At 40.4% G+C, this 6,514-nt stretch overlaps 1 long non-coding RNA gene across 1 annotated transcript; it reads left to right on the forward strand.

The window, feature by feature from the left end:
• The first annotated feature begins 3,611 nt into the window (after positions 1 to 3,611).
• On the forward strand, positions 3,612 to 4,725 carry LOC118207170. The gene is made up of 3 exons (XR_004761325.1): positions 3,612 to 3,711; positions 4,100 to 4,172; positions 4,274 to 4,725. It is a non-coding gene; the product is annotated as an uncharacterized LOC118207170 (long non-coding RNA).
• Positions 4,726 to 6,514: the final 1,789 nt, after the last annotated feature.

Here is a 6,514-nt window from a genome sequence, read left to right on the forward strand (position 1 = left end):
AGGCGGGATCACAATGGTGCGACGATGATTGGACAAACGCTTTCCGCATGACGCGTAGACTGGCCAATGTACCTCCGCGTTTTCTGATGGATTTTCAAATGTGTACGTTGAAATGGCCCTATACTACTCCTGTAGTGTAGACGTTACTGCAGTGTTGACATGTCTGCTGTTTTCTCGTCGACTTCTATTTTGAAGATGGAATGTAGCTGTTTTATGGGCTACTTTGAAAATGCACGAAAACAAATAAAATATAAAAGAGCATGGACAGATTGTAGTCTAGAAAGTACGTATGTAAATAATTCTATGTGTATCATTGGGATGGCAGGTATGTCATCCAGCCAAGTTACGCCTTGGCGGGGCGGTATACCTCATACCTATACAGCACCAAGAGTTTGGCACAGGGTTTTAAGGGTTCCCCACAGAAATAACCACAACAGCTACGGACTCTCGGCCCTTAAAAACATTAATTTCAGTACATTTTGACCCCATTTCAGCAGACAGAATTCATAAACAACTTCACATGTCCATACAATAAAGCAACAAACTAAGGGTATGCTATTTTGCGTTTACTCCTTATTATTTTTCCTGTCACAACTGCTCCTAGCCCACAAAGAATCCCCATTGGTTCCGCTTTCGGCATTTTAAGCGTGTTTAACGTTAACTTCCCATTCGTGTACGTTGAAAAACGTTTTTTACTTGAGGTACATACTACTGGCTTGTACCTTATCGAACCTGTGTTTTGTAGTTGTTCCAATGACCATAATATGCACTTTTGTACGTCGCTTTGGATAAAAGCGTCTGCTAAATACATGTAATGTACTGCAAGAATCTTTTTGTCTCTCTGTTAGCCAGTGCGATACCATCTGACGCCAGTAGATGACAGTGGCCGCCAGTCTGCGAGATTCGCAGGCACAGGACGTCTTGCTTGGTTTATTATGGGTCCAAGCAGCGAAGCTGTAGGAACCCTATTGTTTTTGTTCCGATTATTAGGGGTCCAAGCAACGAAGCTGTGGGAACCCTATTGTTTTTGTTCCGATTATTCTTATTTATTTTTCTCCCCTAGAAGTGTTTGTGCAGCAAAAAACGTAAGACCTATGAACATGAAATTTCACAACATGGTCCCAAATTCCCCCCACTACTCAGGCCCCAAAACCTGAGCTACTGTGCCTATAGGTGGCGCTGTAATAATCAAGTTTGCGTTTTGGCTCATATCTCAAAAACAGTGTGGCTTTTCTTCATGTCAGTCTCTCAAGTCATGTGCGTCCTGGTGGTGGTATTGTCAAATCTTTATTACATATTGATTTTTTTTTTTCAGGATGGGCACAATACATACAGGAAAAATCCATGTGACCACAATGGTGCTTCAACTTGAATAAAGAAATTGGACTTATTTTTATTATTTTAAAAAATTGCATTAGTGATCAAATCCATTTTAAGTCTTTGAGAAGGAATCAATCAAGTAACTGTCACACTCTTTAGTCACAGCCACTGACCTAGCAAACCAGGCATCTCTTAAATTCTGCAACTAAACACATCTAAACGTTATGCACTGACAGGTGTCTAAACTACGAGTAATGGACATGGTCTGAAGTTCATTTCAGTGCAGTCAGGCCATCACTCTTTAAATTAATTAAAGTTGAAGCTTTGCATAAATGGCTAGTCTGCAGAATAAGTGCTTTCATGGGCAAGTTTAACACAAAGCTCCCAAAACAATTTAACAACTGACAGCGAAAACACACAGCTCTTCACGAACCACAGTGGGGAGAAAAAGAAAAATTCCGGTTATATTCAGCTCTCTGAGATCAAAATTATTTAGCACCAGTTGGGTGTCATTATTTCAATAAATAAATATGTTATTGTGATCTGACCTCCATCAACCCAGTTGCATCTGGGAGGGTTTCAGCAGAATGTTTTCTTCTTTCTTGTTTCATGAAATTGTTCTGGTCAGTCATGCACCTGTAATATGCCTGTACCAGAAATTTTGGTTCGCAATCATCTGCTGGCCCAACTGCAGAGGCTTAGCTGGTGAATAGTGTATAGTGTGTAGTGAAAAAATTACAGCGGCAAAATGCTCACAGCTAGAAGGAGCTCAGTGTGCTACTGTGCATCCTGCATGGAACAGAAGGACACTTGAGATTGGACTTTGCAAACTGAGGAAGGCAATTTTTAATTTTTTTAAAATTCTTTGGATCTGATTTGTATCCCGTTTTAATTGCATCACGTCACATCAGTCTAAACTCTGTCAGCCCTGCATCCTCTCTGACTGTGGCTAAAGAATTTGAAGGCATTTTATGACAAAAATGCCCCTGAGGCCTGTCTGAAATGTTAAGCCTACTTTACCTTTCACCCCTTTTATGTGTAAGAGACTTTCTATGCTCTCCAACCCTCCCCTGCATGTCCTTGATTTGACATCAATCACTATGGCTGTAGTGGTCTCACATAAGCTCTGTAAGACCTGAATTAACACTGAACGTTTTACTGTGTAAGTATTTAAACTGTACGGATATTATACTTCCATTTTTATGGTTGTACCCTGCATGGGAACTATACGTATATTGACAACTGAATTTATTTGGTTTTTGGTGGGTGATAATGACAGTGCGGAACCCAACATGCATACCAGTTATTCAGAAGAACATTTGCCAGCTGTCTCAGTGTAAATATGTCATATGACATGGACCAGAAGCCATTTGTGTAATCTCTCTACCTTGCGTGACACTGGCAATAGTTATATGCTTGCATAACCCAAACAAAGAATCAGGAACCAGGGCAGAGCAACGGTATTGACAAGCGTGTCAGCCATGGAGCTGGGTGTGTAGGCAGAGATGATTGTGTAAAATCCCACTGCTCTGTGAGCTTGCATACTGATGTTTCATTATCCACTCTGTCTATGGTGACAGTAGGGACATGAATCTTTTGATGGTACAAAGAATCTGCCTTAACCAGTGTCATTACTCATTTAGGGAGACTTTGGTAATTGTAGAAGTATTTATCATCCTTTGCACATCAGCAGAACTAAAGGTAATGAGCATCAATTTGGCTCAAACTCAGCTGTGCTTGTGTGGACAAGGACCAGCCCACACCACAGTATTTAACATGCAAACAATCTTCTTAAGCATTATTACACAAGGAGGTTTGATCCATCAAATCTTAACAAGATTGCGTGAGCATTCCATTATGTTTTCATCTATTGGATTTGGCACATGTTCCGTCTCACATATTTTTTCATTTTGGGTCGTTTTACATGGACTAAAGGCGAATCCAGTGAAGACAAAATGGAGAGCAGATAATATCTAAGAATTTCAGAATAAAAATTCTACCTAGGCTCAACAGAAAAGCTATGTAATACATTAGCCTAAACTATTTAAATTGCAAAATTTAACACTGCTGTGTTTAGAGCCTTCTTTTGTACATTATGATAAATTGAGTGTCAACATTCAATACAACAGCATCTCTTAAAGCTATAGAACAAACTTAATGAATGTCTGTAGGTAAAAATCAAACAAAATGCTTTCAGCTGTGTCTGTTAGATCATTAGGTGAAATTAACGAGATGCAATAATAAAATCAGATGGACATCTGAATGCAGCAGAAAACAAAGAAGTCCCCAGACATACTGCCTAATGGCTGTGGAAGAGGAGATGAAATAACTGAGGAGTCTTTGGTAGCCTACCCAAAAAGGATGTGCTTAGCAGTCAGTTGGTGCAACACGGTATGTTTGCAAGCATTGCACAACTTACCGTACAGTTTCTGTATTATGCACCAATATCAATTATATAGAAAGACATTTATGAAAAAGTGTAGTCTTTAATGGCTCAGCCAACTGTATTATTAATTAACAAATAGTCAAATACTAGCAGACCATTTTTGTCAGTCACTTTACAGAGCCTGTTTATTGGTGCATTAAGAAATTGCTTTTGGGGAATTGTACGCCACCTGAAAATTTTACACTGCAGAATACGTCTTTAGAATATCACAACTGACAAATGTGTTCAATAGTATTAAATTAAACAGCAGCTGCAGCCTGGATGACTGCAGTGTATGCTAAGCAAGTGAATGCATCCCATAGGCGCTTTAGAGAAGTGTGTGGGTTGTTTCAGAACCACAGAAAAAGGACGGATGCCCCTGCCCTTTCACCCCTTCTCCTTCCATCTGATTGCACAGAAGCCGTAGGTCAGTCCACAGTGAAATTACAACAGAGAAACCTTAATTTACTGAAAGTCAGTGGTGTAACTCTATAGGAGTTACTCACGTTCTGCTTCTTTGTTTTACAGTGTGTTTTTTGTTTCCCTGAAGATGCTACACTCAAGGGTGTCATTCTGCAGTAGTGAGCCTATCTATAGGTCACACATAGTGCTGTAACAACCATTACAGTGATGTGGACGTGGAACGCTGCTGTCGCACATTAAGCTACATTCAATACATACAATGAAGGCTGAAGATGGATTGCTTTGATGACATTATTGCGACACCTTTGTGAAATTCAGCTAAGGCTCTGCAATACCGATGGCAGGACAGCTGCTATCTGGCTATGGTGAGGAAGGTGATAGCAAACGGGTTTAGTTCTGCCGTTGTTACACCATCATAATGGATTATTTCTGTAAATGACCAAAAACATTAATAACTAATGCTAGATTGATAACTATACTAAATTGATCACATATAAATCCACGGAAATGGCAATATATGTATGTAGAGGTGGAAGAAATAGCGCAGCTGTAAAACAATATGCTTACATATTTGTTATGGCTGGAAAATAAACATTTAAAATGTTTTTGATATAACTTGTGTGTTGCTTTAAATATTCAAGGGCAACACAAAAGATAATTTCATCAGTATTTTTACCACATCTTTATGGCCAAATGATACACACAGACTGCACAGGAATTCTCAAGCTAACCCATACATTAGAATGTGGGAATGGAAAGCAACAAAGGCATAAGAAATGACCAGTATCTCCTAGCTCAGTCTATACCGTTCACTATCATAAACAGGATACGTGTTCTAGTAGTAGTTGCAAAAGACCTAGTTTTCATTGATCAGTGTGAAGTCTTCAAAGGGGAAAATACAAGGGCATGAGAAAGTGTTCCCTGTGACTCAAAGTTCTGATGGATAACTCAAACACAACAAGTGCTCTCTCAAAATATGGCAGAGGACACCTCAGATGTGTGGCTTGGACAGGTTTCCAATAGACTGTCTGTGTGTTTTTCCCACGGCGTGCAGGAACTGGCGCCGTGGGCTATGCATGGCAAACTGTGGTCACTCACTCACTCACAGACGATCTGAGAGGAATGTTTAGTCGGACGCATGCACAGGTGGTGCTTTGTATAGTAGAAGTAGGCAAAACGGGACGCACACGCAGGTGGTGCCTCGTTTAGTAGGAGTAGGCGAAATGCAAAAATGTTAGGGTTAGGCTAAAGTAACGTTAGACGTCATTTTGGGAGATGCAGACATTTAAAGGCGGATCGCCTACTTTAGTTAACCTAGTTCGCGCGTACGGATGCTATCCCGCACGCAGATGGTTAATGCAAAAGGTGTCTCTTCTGTGGGCTTATGGGCTCAGTCCAGGTGTTAGGTTATTTATTATGTGCACTTTAAGGGCATTTTGTAACACCCAAGAGGGTTTTTAGGGTGAGATAGCAACCTGGTAATTCAATTGTTTTTAAGGATGCACAGGGTGAAATCCTGACAAATGTTTCATTTTAAGAGACCATTAAAGCTGGCAAAGCTAAGGAGCACGGGAAATCAAGTAGAAGCACACCTTTGCACTCCTTTGACCTATGTTGTGATAGTGCTAGTGTAAGTGATATGTGTTTTTCGTGTGGTTTCTTCTTGTGTATAATTGATTTCCACAATGGTCTTCGCACTTTACTTCAATAAAGTATTATCTGACTGAGGAATAACAGATTAGCTGTCAGTCTGTGCAATGCATTCTATATGGATTGAGGAGCTTCAGAAAGCCAGCATCATTACCTCAGCTGGTCCTGAGTCCATATGCCTTTCAAAATTTCAGCATCTGAAGTAAATACAACTGCCCTAAATGGGAGTCCTAACTGCTGTAAACCCTTAGCTGATTCCACTATGACATATGAACTATTGCATGCACTGTTAGCGTACACTTTCCCCTAGAGCACCCAATATTCTTGACAATTATATTTACTGTACATGACACAGAGATGTAATTTATGGGATCAATTCAAGGCCTGTAATCTTTACTAAACGCAAAATGGACATGCCCTTCTCAGGAATCTGAAAGCGTTTGTTTGCAAGCGCAGCTCTTTAAGCCTGTCTTCATGTGACGTGGCAGGTTTGTGTTAGCCCTGGGTACGAGCTGACAGGGGGGAGAACTGCCCTGGGTCCCAGCACTGTACTCTCGGTCTGCACAAGCCTGCTCCCAGAACCTCAAACCCAGCATTACACAAACATCACAATGGTTAAAATAGAAAAAGGTATATACAGTATAAAGTACTACAGACTGGGCATTCTCTTCAGTGTCATCTTTTGCAGGCAATTAT

This window comes from Anguilla anguilla, chromosome 11, assembly GCF_013347855.1.
Source record: "Anguilla anguilla isolate fAngAng1 chromosome 11, fAngAng1.pri, whole genome shotgun sequence".
Classification (NCBI taxonomy): Eukaryota; Metazoa; Chordata; class Actinopteri; order Anguilliformes; family Anguillidae; genus Anguilla; species Anguilla anguilla.